The 19,378-nt window shown below is 49.0% G+C and overlaps 1 protein-coding gene across 2 annotated transcripts in view; it reads right to left on the reverse strand.

The window, feature by feature from the left end:
* The window catches only part of LOC144502459 (gelsolin-like), a 73,273-nt gene extending 60,489 nt beyond the window's left edge, over positions 1 to 12,784 (reverse strand). The window contains exon 1 of one of the 2 annotated variants that reach the window (XM_078226389.1): positions 12,470 to 12,784. The gene's annotated coding sequence lies outside the window, so the exon portion shown is untranslated. The remainder of the gene's footprint in view (positions 1 to 12,469) is intronic. The other variant, XM_078226388.1, reaches the window with a different exon arrangement.
* Positions 12,785 to 19,378: the final 6,594 nt, after the last annotated feature.

Below are 19,378 nucleotides of genomic sequence, written 5' to 3' on the forward strand. Positions count from 1 at the left end.
TGCCCCAGAGTGACTGACACTCCCCTCTCGAGTTGCAGACATGCACTGTCCGACTACACATGGATCTGGATAGGAATATGGAGATTGACCGACATGCTACTTCATAATTCAACATTTCTATTTCGATTCTCAACCCAATAAAAGCAATTCTTGAGGAAGTGGATTTTGAGCTCCCGTTCACCAGAATGACCAAGTATGACTTAGCAGATGAGTAACTGAAGCAGCTGCTCAGCTCCCGTCTCCAAAGACTGATGTAATCTGAAACAGCAGGAAAGCAGCAGCACACACCACCACAAAACAGGAAAGCCAGCCCATTGTAACATTTCCCATTCTATCAGATGTCCCCTTACTGTCACTGTTAACCGAGTTCCACAGCTGTTCAGCTGCAGAGGAGTCCTGTGCTCAAGATAAGCCACAGGATGAGGGCAGTGAAATTTTTCCTCTTAATAATGTACAGGATGTGGGTGTCACTGGCTAGGCTGACATTTAAATTGCCCTTCCTTAGCTGCCTGCGAGATGGTGGTGGCGAGCTGCCTTCTTGAACCGCTGCAGTCCAAGGTGTAGTAGGTACACCCATTGTGCTGTTGAAAGGATTCTAGCATTTTGACCCAGTGACAGTGAGGAAACACATATATTTCCAAGTCAGGGTGATGAGTGACTCGGGGAACTTCCAGATGGTGGCGTTGCAAGGTATCAGCTTCCCTAGTCCTTCTGGATGGGTTTGGAAGGTGCTGTCGAAGGAACCTTGGCAAATTCCTCCAGTGCATCTTGTAGATGGTGCATTCTGCTGCCACTTCATTGGTGGTGGACTAATTGAATGTATGTGGCAGTAGCAGCCAAGTGAGCTGCTTTGACCCAATGGTGTTGGGCTTTGAGTGTTGGAGCTGCACTCGTCCAGGCAAGCAGACACTATTCCATCACATTCCTGACTTGTGCCTTGTAGATGGTGTTCAGGCCCTGGGGAGTCAGAAGGTGTGTAACTTGCTGCAGGATTCCTAGCTTCTGATGTGCTCTTGATTAACCATATAAATACCATGGCTACAAGTTCAAGTTTCTTTTTAGTCACAAGTAAAGCTTACGTTAACACTGCGATGAAGTTAGTGAAATTTCCCTAGTTGCCACACTCCGGCACCTGTTCGGGTCAATGCACCTAACCAGCACGTCTTTCAGAATGTGGGAGGAAACTAGAGCACCCGGAGGAAACCCACGCAGACACAGGGAGAACGTGCAAACTACACAGACAGTGACCAAAGCCCCTGGCGCTATGAGACAGCAGTGCTAACCACCGTGCCATTAGGTTTTGTTAATGGTAAACTCCAGGATGTTGACAGTGGGGGATTCAACAATGGCAATGCCATTGAATATCAAGGGACAATGGTTAGATTCTTTCTTGGAGATGGTCATTGCCTAACACTCGAGTGGCACAATGTTACTTGCCAGCCCAAGCCTTGATATTGTACAGATCTCGCTGCATTTGGACATGGACTACTTCAGTATCTGAGGAAACGTGAATGGTACTGAACATTGTTCATTTATCAGCAAATATCCCACTTCATCTTATGATGGAAGGAAGATCACTGATGAAGCAATTAAAGATGGTCAGGCCGAGGACACTACCCTGAGGAACTCTTGCAGTGATGTCTTGGGAGTTGAGATGATTGACCTCCAACTAACCACCATCCTTTGTGCCATGTATGATCCAGCTGAAGGCTTTCCCCAATTCCCATTGACTCCAGTTTTGCTCAGCCTCCTTGATGCCACACTTGGACAAAGCTGCCCTGATGTAAAGGGACTCACCACTTGAGTTCAACTCTTTTGTCCATGTTTGAGCCAAGGTTGTAATCAGGTCAGTAACTGAGTGACCCTGGCAGAACCTAAACTGAGCATCCATGAGCAGGGTATTGCTAAGCAAGTGCAGCTATCGCACTGTTAATGATCCTTTCCATCACTTTACTGATGATCGAGAATAGACTGATGGGGTGTTAATAGTCCGGGTTGGATTTGTCCTGCTGTGTGTGTACAGGACATGCCTGGGTAATATTCCACATTGCCGGGTAGGTGGTAGTGTTGTAGCTGTACTGGAACAGCTTGATTAGTGGCACAGCAAGTTCTGGAGCACAAGGCTTCAGTACTATTGCGGAATATTGTCAGGGTCCATGGCCTTTGCAATATCCAGTGAATTGATTTGACTCAAGACTGATATTTGTGATGCTGGGGGTCTCTGTAGTAGGCCTGTGTGGATCATCCACTCGGCACTTCTGGCTGAAGAATGTTGCGACTGTTTCAGCCTTATCCTTTGCACAGATATGCTGGGCTCTTCCATCATTTTGGATGGGGATATCTGTGGAGCCTCCTCCGGTGAGTTGTTTAATTGTTCACCACCATTCACAACTGGATGTGGCTGGACTGCGGAGGTTAGATCTGACCCACTGGTTCTGGATTGCTTAGCTGTCTATTACTTGCTGCCAATGCTGTCTGGTGTTGCTCCTGGCATTGCTCCTGGCATGCCCTCCTGTACTCTTGATTGAACCAGGATTGATCCCCTGGTTTGGTGATAATGATAGAGTGGGGGATATGCCAGGCCATGAGGTTACAGATTGCAGTGGAGTCCAATTCTGCTGCTGATGGCCCACAGCACCTCATGGATAACCACTTCTGAGTTGCTTGATCTGCTCGAAGTCTATCCCATTTAGCACACATAATACAATGAGGGTATCCTCAATGGGGAGACGGGACTTTGTCCCTTGAGAATTTCCTATGTTTCAGTGAGATCACTTTCTAAATTCTAGCGAATGCAAGCCTAATCTACTCCCTACCTCTCTTTCATAAGACAGTCCCCTCATCGGATTAACCTTTGTTGCATCCTCTGAGGAAAGGATGCATATTCTTATAAAAAAAAGGAGACCAAAACTGTGCACAGTTCTCCAGGTGTGGTCTCACCAATGCTCTGCAGAACAGCTGCAATGCTTCTATATTCCAAACCTTTGTTGTAAAAGCCAAAAAGGTTATACAGATACCTATACAAAAGTGTGTAGTCTCCTTTTACACAATTGTCTTCAGCCAGCCTGCAAGCAATGATGTGCGTCATATCCCCCCTTCAGTAACAAGTGTTGAGTTCAGTAATACTCATTGCGAGTGTTCAGCAAGTCCTCAGAGTCTGTTTCCATTTAAAACGGGTACAGATGAAGCACAAGTACAGAAAGGCTGAGAGAATTGTATGGAGAACTGTATTTCCATCATTTTAAGACCAGGTGGAAACTCAGATAAACATACTTCCCTGTTGAGGGAACGACAACTAGATTCCCCTTTTTTAAAAAAAAAAAAATCGCTGGTTCTTTATTTTTGAGCTGATTTTCCTCCCCACTCATTCCATTTACCACTAATAATTTTAACAAGAATTTTATTTTATTGCAAAGTGACAGATTGCGATCATTATGTTTGCAAGGTCTTTCCCCCCCACCCGGCGAATGCACTATAAGTTGACTCTTGCAATGTTAAACCTTTTGGATTTAAATCATGAGGAACGTAAACTGAAAGTTTTACAATAAAAATAAGAAAAGAGATGATGGATACCAGCATTGCAGGATTAAGTACTATTTAGTAATCAATGAGTCTTGAACATTAAAATAGAAGTCACCTGCTGAGGTTTTAGTGCAGTAAATAACAGCTGTGAGCGGGAACAAAATTATCTCCCTAGTTTTTTTTTTAAAAGAGCACATTTACTTTAACACAAACCTGCTTTGAAACGACTCATTAAGCCGTGCATCATGTTCAAGAAAACAAATTCTCAGATCAATTGGGTTTAAATCATTCAAGAAATATTGTTACGTGCTTTGAAATCACCTTGCGGATTACATTCCAACCACACCACATTGCTTTTTGTGGGTTTAATTTATGTTTCCTTAGCATAGAACAGATGGCCACAACCAACTTACCAAAGTAACAATTTTGCTTCCTCAGTATTCCATCAATTTCCCTTTTAACTTCCTCATGTATGTTCAGTATCTGATATACAAGAACAAATACTTACCTCAGTGGCCACAGCACTATAAGTAGTCTCACAACACCAGGTTAAAGTCCAACAGGTTTATTTGGTAGCACAAGCTTTCAGAGTGCTGCTCCTTCATCAGGCGAGGTGCTGCTCCTTCACTCGCCTGATGGAGGGGCAGCGCTCCGAAAGCTCGTGCTACCAAATAAACCTGTTGGACTTTAACCTGGTGTTGTGAGACTACTTACTGTGCCTACCCCAGTCCAACGCCGGCATCTCCACATCACAGCCCTATAATATACTGTTTTGCTATTGCCAGATGCACTTAGCCCAGAAGTCCTAACAGTCTTGGGCAAGATAGATTTTGAAATTACTACTTGGAGGAAGGGATGACTGACTGCCCAATGATTTTGGAATTTTCTTCCAAAAAGGATACAACATCAGCAGTGTTCGAGCCTATTACATTATCAGAATTTTTCAATCTTAATTGATTCGTTTGCGGTTAATAAAAAAACTGGACTAAAACACTGCAGTTGTCTATCTTAGAATGCTTTTTATAAAGCAATTTTTATAATCTATTGAGAATGGCTTTAAACAACAATATTTTTTAAAAGTTGAAGCATTGATGCACTTATTGCATTAAAGGAAGTTACAGACTTACAACTTTGAAACATCATACAACATCATGACCATTCTTTTAAGAAAAGCTGAGCGAAAGAGGAAGTGAATAAAGGAACTAATGGATACTGAGGAAGCAATGATTACTTTGGAAAAAATTGCCACAGGTAAAATGTGCAGCTGAACAGTAACACAGCAACGTATAGAATTTACACAATAGAAACTCAAATGAGTTTAATGTTAAATCGCAAAACTGTTGGAAGTGTGCGAGACATCATCTTTGCCCACACCTAGCTCATTCTGCAATGTGGATCACTGATCCAAAATAATTAATTATACACAGCTGTAGGAAAGGAAAAATATCAGTGTTTACAAAATATTTAAGCGATTTCCCTCAGTGATCCAGCAAGTGTATCCAGGGAATACCTGCCACGTACAAATGAAAACAGCCCAGCCTGACTGTGCTGATCTGAAAGGTATAATTCGGAAACACAAGAGGCCTCGATGGCTCAAGTACAGGGAGGATGAGAAGAAATTGGACAGTTCTAGTCTTTTTTGGAATTGAGAAAATTTTCAGTGTAGTGAATACACGGACATCGGGTGAGATCATAAAGTTTACAGCACAGAACAAGGCCATTTGGCCCATCATGTCTGTGCTGGCCAAGAAACAAGCCACCTAGCCTAATCCAGCATTTGGTCTGTAGCACTGGAAGTTCACACCCGAGTGGAGATTTGCTGCCTCTATCCTTTCAGGCAGCGAGTTCCAGACTCCGGGTGAAAAGAATTTTCCTCACCTTTCCTAATCTTTCTACCAAGATCTTTAAAATCTATGTTCTCCAGTCACTGAGCTCTCTGCTAAGGTAAATAGCACTTTCCCATCCACTCTACCCAGCCCCCTGACAATTTTGTACATCTCAATCAAATCTCTCTTCAGCCTCCTCTGTTCCGAAGAGAACAAGCCCAACCTATCCAATCTTTCCTTATAGCTGCACTTTTCCAATTCTGGCAACATTTGCGTACGTCTCCTCTGTACCTTCTCTAGAGCAATTACATCCTTTCTGTAATGAGGCAACCAGGCCTATACAAAGTCGCGATCCCATAAATATTTTATACAGCTCCAGCATAACCTCCCTGCCCTTACATTCTATACCTTGGCCAATGGATTCCATCTGCCTTCTTAACCATTACCTTCTGGAATCTGTGGGCATTAACTCCCAAGGTCCCTCACTTCCTCTACACCTCTTTGTATTCTCCCTTGTAATTGGGTATCCATTGCCCTTGTTTGACTTCCCCAAACACATCACCTCATACTTTTCCATTGAATTCCATTTGCCGCTTTTTTGTTTACCTGACCAGTCCGTTGATATTTCTGCAGTCCACAGCAAATCCTCCTCACCAGCCATACGGCCAATTTGTGTGTGGTCTGCAAACTTCAATTGTTATTAACCACAAAATGCAAGAGACCTAGTACCGAGCCCTGCAAAACCCCGCTGGAAACAGCCTTCCATTCACAAAAACTCCCGTGAACAATTATTCTTTGTGCACTGCCAGTGACCCAATTTTGTATGCAGCTTGTTGCATTCCCCCAGATCCCAAAACCAGTCTGCCCTGGGGAACCCTGTCAAAATCCTTGCTAAAGCTTATACAGCCCACGTCAACTACCCTCTTCAATGCTCCTCATCTGGGTGTCTTCATGCACGAATTTCCAAAACCTTGTATGCAGTTACAGCAGGTAATTAGGAAGGCAAATTAATTCTTGGCATTTATTGCTAAAGGAATAGAATACAAAAGTAGTGAAATGTTGCTGCTACTGAACAAAGCATGACTGAGACCGCATTTGGATTATTGCGCACAATTTTGGTCCCCTTACTCGAGGAGGAATGTTGTTGTATTGGAGGTAGTTCAGGAGGAGGTTCGCCAGATTGCTTCCATCTGGAGATGAGAGGTTTGACTTATGGAGAGAGAATGGGCAGTTTAGATGATACTCCCTGGAGTAAAGAAGAATGAGAGAAGATCTAAATCGAGGTGTACAACATGATAAGGGGGCTTAACAAAGTAGCGTGGCGAGGGTAATTTAGAACAAGAGGTCATAGCTTTAAAATGAGGGGTAGCAGATTTGCATCTCAAAGGATCAGGAGTCTGGGGAATTTACTACCCCGGAGCATGGTGGATGCCAGAACATTGAGTAAATTTATGAAGTAATTAGTAAGGGTTTGAAGGGTGACAAAGAACGGGCAGGAAAGTGGAGTTGAGGCAGAGATGAGATCAGCCATGATCGTATTAAATGGCAGAGCAGACTCATGGGGCTGAATTGCCAATTCCTGCTCCTAGTTCTTATGATTCCTCTCGCACTAAAATGGTCCCAGTTAATATTGGGATAATCATAGAATCCCTACAATGTACAAGGAGGCCATTTGGCCCATCAAGTGTGAACTGACTCAGCATCTTGCCCAGGCCTACCCGCCCAATCCCTGTAACCCCTAATCCACCTTACCTGCACAACTTGGACACCGAGGGGCAATTTAACATTGCCAATTCACCTAACCCGCACCTGGACTGAGAGGGGAAAGCGGAGTACCCAGAGGAAAACCCACACAGACACAGATTACCCAAGGCCAGAATTGAACCCAGGTTCTTGGCACTGTGAGGCAGCAGTGCTAACCACTGTGCCACCCCTAAAGGACGAGTGAACCAGATCGGTTTTTATAACAATCAATGGTTTCATTTTTGAATTCAAATTTCATGACGTGCTGGGGTGAGATTCCAACCTGGGTCTCCAGATCATTTGTGGATCACTAGTCCAGTGACATTAACACCACGCCACTGACTTCCCTTCCTCTGTGGTGATGGACCCTTTAAGGGAAACACAGCTGAGGAAGGGTAACCCTGGCCAGGATGTCCGATGGGGACTGGGTGGGTAATCAGTCCAAGGAGTGGCGCCCTCTCAGGCAGGAGACTTGTAGGGGACTTGGTGCAGTTGTGTGGCTACTGTGCAATCCTTATTAATAAATACTTTGTTTCTGACGAAGTCTATGAAAGTGCATCATTACAGGTAATCAAAACCCCCAACTACTGCTGTTTTTGCACAAGAGATTCACTGATGTATTTGCTCTTCCATCTGACTATTTGAGGGTCTATAATACATTTCCAGTCATGCAACTGTCATGCTTCTGCTCCTTAGTTAAATCGATTGGCCTCATCTGATGATCCCTTAGCCGTAATTTATTTTTTTAAACCAAAATTCCCACCCCTCTCTCTATCCCCCCCCCCCCACCTCAATCTCATCCGAAAACCCTGTAACCAATAACATCGAGCTGCCATTCCAATCCCTCCTTATTCTGTGTCCTCAGCTCATATTCTCTATTCGCAATACTCCTGGCATTGAAGTAAATACCATTCAGCGCTGCCAAACTCTCCCTGGGGTCTCCACTTTCCTGCCAAACTAGTTTAAACCCTCCCCCAAAAAAACTCACCTTCTGGCTCGGTTCAGGTATAACCCATCCGGCCCGTACAAGTTCCAAGAACCGAAAGCCTATCCCCTCCTGCACCAACTTTCCAGCCGTGCATCCATCACTTTTACCCTCCTGTTTCTGCACTCACTTGCCCGTGGCACTGGCAAAAATCCGCAGATTGCTACTTTTTGGAAGCCCTGCTTGCTAATTTTCAGCCTACTTCCCTGAACCTTTGGACTGCAGGATTGCATCGCTCTCTCTGTCTCATTGGCTCTGATGTGGACCATCAATGCTGACCGTTCACCCACCCACCAGTTTGCTCTGCTGCCCCTCAGTGACACTCTGGATGCTGGCATCAATGGGCAAGTACAGCAGCCTGGATTCATGTCTGTGGGAATGCCCATCCGCTCCCTAAATGGTTGAATCATGTATTATGGCTCTTCCTTGTACCCACCCTGTGCCACTGAGCCACCTTCCTTGCCATGGAGTTGGAGTTGGCTCTGGCTTCAGCCTCACCAGAACAGAATACTGATGGAGAGTGGGTTGCACTTGGGGACCCCCATACTTCCCACCTGGACCTTTTTGACTGCATGGTGGACATCCATTCCCCTCTCCCTGTACCCTCTTAAATCAGCAATGACCAAAGCACACCCTTCACACAGCTCCCCCCCCACCCCAAACATGCCCTCCACACAGCTCCCCCCCACCCCAAACGCGCCCTCCACACAGCTCCCCCCCGCCCCAAACGCGCCCTCCACACAGCTCCCCCCCACCCCAAACGCGCCCTCCACACAGCTGCCCCCACCCCAAACGCGCCCTCCACACAGCTCCCCCCGCCCCAAACACGCCCCCCCACACAGCTCCCCTGCCCCAAACACGCACCCCCGTCCCAAACACCCCCCACAGCTCCCCCGCCCCAAACACACCCTCCACACAGCTCCCCCGCCCCAAACACACCCTCCACACAGCTCCCCCCGCCCCAAACACGCCCCCCCACACAGCTCCCCTGCCCCAAACACGCACCCCCGTCCCAAACACCCCCCACAGCTCCCCCGCCCCAAACACACCCTCCACACAGCTCCCCCGCCCCAAACACACCCTCCACACAGCTCCCCCCCGCCCCAAACGCGCCCTCCACACAGCTCCCCCCCACCCCAAACGCGCCCTCCACACAGCTGCCCCCACCCCAAACGCGCCCCCCCACACAGCTCCCCTGCCCCAAACACGCACCCCCGTCCCAAACACCCCCCACAGCTCCCCCGCCCCAAACACACCCTCCACACAGCTCCCCCGCCCCAAACACACCCTCCACACAGCTCCCCCCGCCCCAAACACACCCCACAGCTCCCCCGCCCCAAACACACCCTCCACACAGCTCCCCCGCCCCAAACACACCCTCCACACAGCTCCCCCCGCCCCAAACACACCCTCCACACAGCTCCCCCCGCCCCAAACACACCCTCCACACAGCTCGCCCCCACCCCAAACACGCCCTCCACACAGCTCCCCCCCACCCCAAACACGCCCTCCACACAGCTCCCCCCGCCCCAAACACGCCCTCCACACAGCTCCCCCCGCCCCAAACACGCCCTCCACACAGCTCCCCTCGCCCCAAACACACCCTCCACACAGCTCCCCCGCCCCAAACACACCCTCCACACAGCTCCCCCCGTCCCAAACACACCCTCCACACAGCTCCCCCCGCCCCAAACACACCCTCCACACAGCTCCCCCCGCCCCAAACACACCCTCCACACAGCTCCCCCCCACCCCAAACACGCCCTCCACACAGCTCCCCCCCACCCCAAACACGCCCTCCACACAGCTCCCCCGCCCCAAACACGCCCCCCACACAGCTCCCCCGCCCCAAACACGCCCCCCACACAGCTCCCCCGCCCCAAACACACCCTCCACACAGCTCCCCCCGCCCCAAACACACAGCTCCCCCCGCCCCAAACACACCCCCCACACAGCTCCCCCGCCCCAAACACACCCCCCACACAGCTCCCCCGCCCCAAACACCCCCACACAGCTCCCCCGCCCCAAACACCCCCCACACAGCTCCCCCGCCCCAAACACCCCCCACACAGCTCCCCCGCCCCAAACACCCCCCACACAGCTACCCCCACCCCAAACACGCCCTCCACACAGCACCCCCCACCCCAAACACACCCTCCACACAGCTCCCCCCCACCCCAAACACACCCTCCACACAGCTCCCCCCCCACCCCAAACAGCCCCCACACAGCTCCCCCCCACCCCAAACAGCCCCCACACAGCTCCCCCCCCACCCCAAACACACCCTCCACACAGCTCCCCCCACCCCAAACGCGCCCTCCACACAGCTCCCCCCCACCCTAAACAGCTCCCCCCGCCCCAAACACACCCTCCACACAGCACCCCCCCACCCCAAACACACCCTCCACACAGCTCCCCCCCGCCCCAAACACACCCTCCACACAGCTCCCCCCCCACCCCAAACACACCCTCCACACAGCTCCCCCGCCCCAAACACACCACTCCCTGCCTCTCTGACGCACCGTAGTGATGCCAGATTGCAAGTGGTTGTAAGTGACAGCACTGCCCACTCAAATGGTTATCCATCGTGGGGGAGGGGATCATCATGATGGGGGTCCGACTCTGACTTTGCCTCTTCCCAACTTCTTCATGGTCAATGTTTGCCAAGGACTAAACAATGCCAACCTAGCACCCCCTAACAATATGACAGGAACGTTTCTTCAATATTCCATCTGTGGTCTGCCCTGTACCTTTCCCCTAGGGTGGGCACTGCAGCCCTTTCATTCCAAATCAGTGATTTTACACGAGAAGGAAGAGTAACAAAAACATGGCTATAATTTTTTAAAATCTGAATGTGTTTTGTTTTAAATAATTAAACTGATCTCTCTCCTCACCCTATATTAACTGCAAATCTTATATGCTGCACCCTGTCCTTTACTCCCCACCCACCCCATGTACTCTATGAACTTATGTTTTATCTGTATAGTGCGCAGGAAACAATACTTTCACTGTATCCCAATACAGGTGGCAATAAATAAAGCAAATCAATAATCTCAGACACAGGATCAGGGAAATTTTTTGGCAGGTTTCAATGTGAAGTTCCTGTGGTTGAATAGCCCAACAGTCTAGATAGACAGGAAAGAATGACTAATTGGACAAGATACATCCCAGCACGAGTTACAGCTTTTTTTTAAAAAAAAAAGAGAACAAACTTGGGGGAAATATTTAATGCAAAATAATTTCACCACCAACTCATTTACATCTGTGGCTGTTGTTGATCTACCGCTGCAGGCAAACATTAACAGTGCTTCTACTGAAAAAAAGGGTTCTCTCATTGGGATCAATCCATAAATCCAATCCACCTCAGGACGTGGCAACAATTTTATTTCCACGCATTACTTGGGTTACCGCACCTACAAATATTATACTGTTACCCTCTTCAAAAGGAAGTGCCCAATTAATTTAGTTTATTAATTTATGGAAGAATACTCATTCCACAAAGTTCTAAACAACTCAGGCCAAATAACGCCCTTTAAAAATGGCGAGGAAAATGCCACAAAGCCAGACACACCTCGGAAACGAAATTGGCAAAATCCTGAGATTTACCACAAAGAGATAAATCAGAAGTCCCCCCGCCCCATCCCCGGTGCAATGGAAAAAATGTCCTTGTATAATCAGAGCGTTAGTCATTAACAATTCTTTCTAATGACTCATTCTCCCTACAGACCATCAATAGCTCCAGCAACCCTGTAAACTTCCTAAAGTTTGCACGCAATCAGGACTTCTACATTTCGTAAAACTTGTTTAAAAGAAAATGAAATTTCCACTTTTGTAGAAAAAAGTCCTCGATTGTCACAGCCAGTGAGAACAAACTTGGAATTAGATCAATAGTGAGCCCAGGTTAACGCCCTATGCATTTTAGAGACAACACCCGGAGGGGTGCGGGGATTAACGCAAATTTAAATCGACACCAGTGGCAGAGATACTGAAATTAAAATTATCTCCAGGCAGCTCTGAATATTGACGCTGTTTAAATTTGTTGGATTCGGATAGCCAGACACGTCCATATTTGGTTAAACATTCCAGTTTTCCCATGGAAAGCAAAGCGAGCAATTCTGTAAGCGATTCCTAGCTCTGTCCCGCATACTTTAGAGGGATTCACAATTACTCTGCCCAAAGCAGAAAGTGGGACCAGTAACGGGTCACTAAAAGACACACTCTCGCCGCTGGCAACTGTTCCCTTAAGTTGAAGGGGGGTTTAAAAGAAGATTTAAGTGCGTTCTGGGATCATAACTCCTCCATTCATTGCGCCCCCAGGCCACTCAGCGTATTGTTCAGAGCAGTCAGAGTGGGGTGGGGAAGCAAAAACTGAATCCAAGATAATATTCCTTACCTCAGTGTCTCACACAAGCAACTGACTCAAAGATCCCCTGCTGATCAGAGGAGGTCTGAATGAGCTGATGCGCCGGGAGAAATTGACCAGAACAAGGGAGGTTCCGCCCTCTAATTCCACACACACACACCCCAATATCGACAGAAACCTCTCAGCAAAAGGACAGGGATGATTTAAGTCCACCCTAGAGGCGGCGCTGGGGAGCGAATTGAAAGGGCAGATAGATGCAACCTCATCAGATTGCAGGCAAAACCTTCTCGTTCCAAACACCACAAGTATGTCATTCTCCATCAAAACACGTCCATCCTTTAATGTGACTTTATTGCAACGAGTTAATGCCTATCAAATTGCAATTGTGGACAAAATACCTAAGACTTAGAACTGACAAAGCAATGGGGCATTTACACTAATTTGTGAAAAATGTTGCAATTTTCTTACCCAGTATCACTTGAATAAATATTGATATTGAATATTGATATAACGCGATATAAAGCTGAAATAAACAGGAACAATAGATGGCATTTGGTACTACTGTTTCTCAGGCACCCCTATTTTAAGTGCAATTTAGTACAGTCTCGAAGCTGAATGTCATCCTGTCAATCAGTTTAAGTGACCGTCCATTCATTATTAGGATTTAAGCGGAATCAATGTCGAATATTCGACAAAACAATGTCAATTTTACAAACTTCCATCCTCAGTCAATCAGGACATCTCTCAGCTGGCAGCCAATCGGCAAGCGATGCTGCTCATTTAGGGACAGCTGCTGATGTCAAGCTAAACTGAACGGTCTTGCAAAGAGAAATGGCTCCAGTTGTAGCCGGACTTTTTCTGAATGAGAAGCCAGTGATTGGGTTGCTGGAAGGGGCAGGGATCAGTGCACGGGCGATGTGGCCAATCCTGTCACTGCACCGGGCGCCTGATCAGCAAATAGACCGAGTTTTAATGATGCCAGTCTCTTTAATGAAGATTATTGGCTCTCAATTCTATTGGCTATCGCCACCTTCTCAATGGCAATAAATGCTGGTTTAAGTAGTGATGCCCACAGGGTGGAGGGTAGTGCATGGGGCAGTTGCACTGAATCACAGAATAATAGTGTAGAAGAGGCCATTTGGCCCATTGAGTCTGTACCGACGCATGAAGTGCCCTGACCTGCCCACCTAATCCCACTTGCCGGCACTTGGCGCATAGCCCTGAATGTTATGGCATGCCAAGTACTCATCCAGGTACTTTTTAAAGGATGTGAGGCAATCCTCCTCCACCATCCTCCCAGGCAGCACATTCCAGACTGTCACCACCCTCTGGGTAAAAACATTTTTCCTCAAATCCCCCCAAACCTCCCACCCCTCACTTTTAACTTGTGTCCCCTCGTACCTAACCCTTCAACTAAGAGGAACAGCTGCTCATTATCCATTCTCTCCATGCCCCTCATAATCTTGTACACCTTGATCAGGTCGCCCCTCAGTCTCTCTGCTCCAACGAAAAAAACCCAAGCCTACCCAACCTCTCTTCATAACTTAAATGTTCCATCCCAGGCAGCATCCTGGTAAATCTCCTCTGCACCCTCCAGCGTGTTCTCTTCCTTCCTATAATGTGGTGACCAGAATTGCACTCAGTACTCCAGCTGTGGCCTCCCCAAAGTTCTATACAACTCCAACATGACCTCCCTGCTTTTGTAATCCATACCCCGATTGATAAAGGTGAGTGTCCCATATGCCTTTTTCACCACCCTATTAACCTGCCTTTCTGCCTTCAGAGATCTATGGACAAACACGCCAAGGTCCCTTTGTTCTTCGGAACTTCCCAGTGTCAGAACTTTCATAGTATACTTCCTTGTCAAATTACTCCTTCCAAAGTGCATCACCTCACACTTTTCAGGGTTAAATTCCATCTGCCACTATCTGCCCATTTGACCACTTCGTCTATATCTTCCTGTGACCCAAGACACTCAACCTCATTGTTAACCACCCAGACAATCTTTGTGTCATCGGCACACTTACTGATCCCACCCCCCATATAGTCATCTATGTCATTTATATAAATGATGAACAATAGGGGCCCCAGCACGGATCCCAGTGGTACGCCACTGGTCACTGGCCTCCAGTCACTAAAGCAGCCATCTGTCACCACCCTCCGTCTCCTCTTGCTAAGCCAATTATGAATCCACCTTGTCAGATCACCCTGTATCCCATGTGCATTAGCCTTCTTAATAAATCACTTGTGGGACTTTGGCTTTGCTGAAATCCATGTAAACTACATCAACTGCATTATCCTTTGTTACATGCTCAAAAAATTTATCAAATTTGTTAGGCATGATCTCCCTCTGACAAAACCCTCTGACTATCCCTGATCGAACCTTGCCTCTCCAAATAGAGATAGAATCTCTCCTTCAGAATCTTCTCCAATAGTTTCCCAACCACAGACATGAGACTCACTGGTCTGTAGTTCCCTGGCTTATCTCTACAACCTTTCTTAAGTAGTAGGACCACATTAGCTGTTCTCCAGTCATCTGGCATCTCCCCCGTGGCCAGGGAGGAATTAAAAATTTTGGTCAGAGTCCCTGCAATTTCCTCCCTTGCCTCCCGCATCAGCCTGGGACACAATTCCGGACCTGGAGATTTGTTCACTTTTAAGCCCGCCAATACCTCCAACACCTTGTCACTCCCTATGATATGACTGGTTCCCAAAATATCTGCCCTGTTTGTGGTCTTGTGGAGTCTGTGGACCATGTCATTGCTAATTGTTTTAGGCTGCAATCCCTTTTTTGTTACCTGAAAAACCTTTTATTAATGTTTGTTCGTGCTTCAAAGAACAAGGAACAGCACAGCACAGGAACAGGCCCTTCGGCCCACCAAGTCTGTGCCGACGCAGATGCCTCTCTAATCTAATATTTTCTTGCCTCTACATGGTCCATATCCCTCTATTCCCTGCCTACTCATTTATCTATTCAGAAGCCTGATGCATGTTGTTATAGAATGTGCTTCCTCCACCTTCTCCGGCAGCGCATTCCAGGCATTCACCACCCTCTGTGTGGAAAACTTGCCCCTTACATCTCTTTTAAATTTTTCCCTTTCGCTTTCGACCTATGCCCCCGAGTAATTGACCCTTCGACCCTGGGAAGAAGACTTCAGTCCCATGCTCCTGACCTATGGGCATCTGGTGTGGAGGGGGTGTGGAAGGTGGAGGGGAAGGAAGAGGGGGGAGGGGAAGGAGGAGGGGGATGGGGGGAGGGGGATGGGGAAGGTGGATGGGGATGGGGGAAGGTGGAGGGGGATGGGGGAAGGTGGAGGGGGATGGGGGGAAGGTGGAGGGGGATGGGGGGAAGGTGGAGGGGAAGGAGGGGGGCGTGGGGAGGGGGGTGGAGAAGGTGGAGGGGGTGGAGGGGGTGGGGAAGGTGGAGGGGAAGGTGGAGGGGGATGGGGGAAGGTGGAGGGGAAGGAGAAATGGGGTGGGGAAGATGGAGGGGGTGGGGAAGGTGGAGGGGAAGGAGGGGGGGCGTGGGGAAGAGGGTGGAGAAGGTGGAGGGGGTGGGGAAGGTGGAGGGGGATGGGGGGAAGGTGGAGGGGGTGGGGAAGGTGGAGGAGGAGGGAGTGGGAAAGGTGGAGGTGGGGAAGGTGGAGGGGAGTGGGGAAGGTGGAGGGGGAGGTGGGGAAGGTGGAGGGGGAGGTGGGGAAGGTGGAGGGGGTGGGGAAGGTGGAGGGGGGTGGGGAAGGTGGAGGGGGTGGGGAAGGTGGAGGGGGGTGGGGAAGGTGGAGGGGGGTGGGGAAGGTGGAGGGGAAGGAGGGGGGGCCTGGGGAAGAGGGTGGAGAAGGTGGAGGGGGTGGGGAAGGTGGAGGGGGAGGGAGTGGGAAAGGTGGAGGTGGAGGTGGAGGTGGGGAAGGTGGAGGGGGAGGGGGGAAGGTGGAGGGGAGTGGGGAAGGTGGAGGGGGAGGTGGTGGAGGGGGAGGTGGGGAAGGTGGAGGGGGAGGTGGGGAAGGTGGAGGGGAGTGGGGAAGGTGGAGGGGGATGGGGGGAAGGTGGAGGGGGTGGGGAAGGTGGAGGGGGGTGGAGAAGGTGGAGGGGGTGGAGAAGGAGGAGGACCTCCTCGTGAACCTACTCCTGGGCCTGGCCAAGCTTGCCATAAACAGGTCCAGGCAGGGAGCGACTGAGGGAGTCGTCCGGCCTGACGGTCTGTCCCTCGACCGTGGCTACATTGGTGGCTGGGTGTCTCTGGAGAGGGAACATGCAGAGTCCACATTGAGGCCCTCCATGCCCGTTGAGTCCCACAGGGACTGGGGTGAATTATTGACCCCTTTAATCACATTTTGGTTTGATGTTTTAAGTTTCCTTTCTGCTTTGTCTTTTGTTTCAGGCAGCTCCCTGTTTTCCCCCACTCCCCCCACTTTAAGGGGCTGCCCCTTTACTTTGTCCCTCAGTTTGTTCAATTCAGTTTAATCGTTTTGCCTAAAAGAATGGTGAGTGCCCCCACATAGGAATGAATATTAAAAAAGTTAACTCCCCTGCGCTTTTCCATGGACATATGCGCAACTTGATCTAGGTAGACAGTGAAATACCTTTGCACCATTTGTACTGACCACTTTGAAATGTCTGCAATGTTTAGGAGAGGTTGAATAACTAGGGATTGTTTTCACTGGAAAGACGGAGGCTGAGGGGAAACCTGATAGAGGTTTACAAAATGATGAGAGGCACAGACAGGGTGGATAGTCAGAGGCTTTTTCCCAGGGTGGAAATGTCAATTACAAGGGGGGCACAGGTTTAGGGTGAGAGGGGGAAGGTTTAAGGGAGATGAGCGGGGAATAGTTTTTCATGCAGAGAGTGGTGGGTGCCTGGAACGCGCTGCCAGAGGAGGTGGTGGAAGCAGGCACATTAGCAACATTTAAGAGACATCTGGATGAGTACATGAATCGGGAGGGAATAGAGGGATACGGACCGAGTAAGGAGAGAAGGCTTTTTTTTAGTTTAGTTAGGACATCATATGATCAGCACGGGCTTGGAGGGCCGAAGGGTCTATTCCTGCATTGTGTTGTTCTTTGTTCTTTGTATTAAAGCGCCTCTTGAGTGCGACATGATGTATGTAGAGAATATTATTGCACTTTGTGTGAAGGCCACTTTGAAATGTTTGTAACGTTCTTTCAGATATTTTACAAAATAAAGTATAATTTTGCAAAAAAGATCTCCTGGGATGTATTCAAGCCTGTGGCAGCCACAGTGAGACGTAATGGGGAAAGGCCACTGTGTAAGGCCTGTCAGCCAATATACACTGAAGGGATAGTAACGAGGGATACAACCCCTCAGACTACAAGCTTAATCCTGACTGTATATTGTAATGTAAGTGTGTTGAAGCACTCATAGTGTGATATGACCGATGGATATAATTTAAACAGCATTGTACTCTGTGATGAAAATATTGGAATGTTTGTAATGCTCTCATTACTGTTTGAAACACTTCCGAGTGCAGCTTGATCTCTAGAATGTGAATACCTGATGCACCCCAATGAGCACCCGGAAACAAGGCTTTATAACTGAAGGCTTTAATCAGATAACAACGAAACTGCTAACACTAATACAACCGTTCAGACTGAAGGGGTCCTGCCGGAGCAGGGGGTCTTATACCCTGCCACCGGAGGCGGGGCCCCACTGGAGTGTGCCAAGACAGCACTTAGAACAGGTAAACACCCTAACCCAACAACATAGTACAACCCCCATAACAACAACAACACCCTAGCCCAACAGTAACATAATAACAACCCCAGTGGTGAACCAACGATGGTTCACCACATTCACCCCTCCTTTAGGAACCAAAGGTGGCGGGGTGAATGAGAACAGATAATGACAAAAAAAAAATAATAAATAACAGGATTCACAAGTCCAGACGGCCTGGAGGACCACACCGACGCTGCGATCGTCTCAACACCGGTTGCGAAACCGGAGCAGGTGCTTGCGGTGGCTCTCTCAAAGCAACATCTGGCTGTCCCCTCAAAGACTCCCGGGCCGGCCGGCCCTGATGAGGCGATGGTGCAGGGGATCCTGGAACGATTGGTGGTGCTGGTGGTGGTGATGATGGTGGCGCCGATCTCCGAGTCTCAGGCAAGCTGTACATGGGAGTAAAAGTGTTATGCACTGGTCCCGGTGCTGACCGCGCCACGTCTGGGGAAGTAATGAGGAGTAGTGGATCTGTGACTGGGGGAATAGGAGCGACAGGAGTTGCTACGTCCCCTGCGGGCGCCAGGTCTCTGATGGAGACAGTGTCCTCTCGCCCGTCAGGATATGCCACATAGGCATACTGAGGGTTGGCGTGGAGGAGTTGGACCGGTTCGACCAAGGGGTCGGACTTGCGAGCCCTCACATGGCGCCGCAGAAGGACGGGTCCTGGGTACGTCAACCAGGCTGGCAATGAGGTCCCCGAGGACGACTTCCGAGGGAATGAGAACATCCTCTCGTGGGGAGTAGCATTGGTTGCCGTACACAGGAGGGAGCGGATAGAATGGAGCGCATTTGGAAGGACCTCCTGCCACCGGGAGACTGGAAGGCCCTTGGATTTTAGTGCCAGTAGGACAGCCTTCCAGACTGTAGCATTCTCCCTTTCCACCTGTCCGTTACCCCTAGGGTTGTAGCTCGTGGTTCTACTAGAGGCAATCCCGAATGAGAGCAGGAATTGCCTCAAGTCGTTGCTCATGAACGACGAGCCCCTGTCGCTATGAATATAGCAGGGGTACCCGAACAGGGTAAAAAGCTCACTGAATGCCTTGATGACGGTGGCAGTCGACGTGTCCGCACAGGGGAAAACAAACGGAAACCGGGAAAATTCGTCTATTATGTTAAGGAAATAGACATTCCGATCCGTTGAGGGAAGGGGGCCCTTAAAATCTACACTCAGCCTCTCAAAAGGGCGAGTGGCCTTGACCAAATGTG

The sequence above is a fragment of the Mustelus asterias genome, chromosome 13, assembly GCF_964213995.1.
Source record: "Mustelus asterias chromosome 13, sMusAst1.hap1.1, whole genome shotgun sequence".
Classification (NCBI taxonomy): domain Eukaryota; kingdom Metazoa; phylum Chordata; class Chondrichthyes; order Carcharhiniformes; family Triakidae; genus Mustelus; species Mustelus asterias.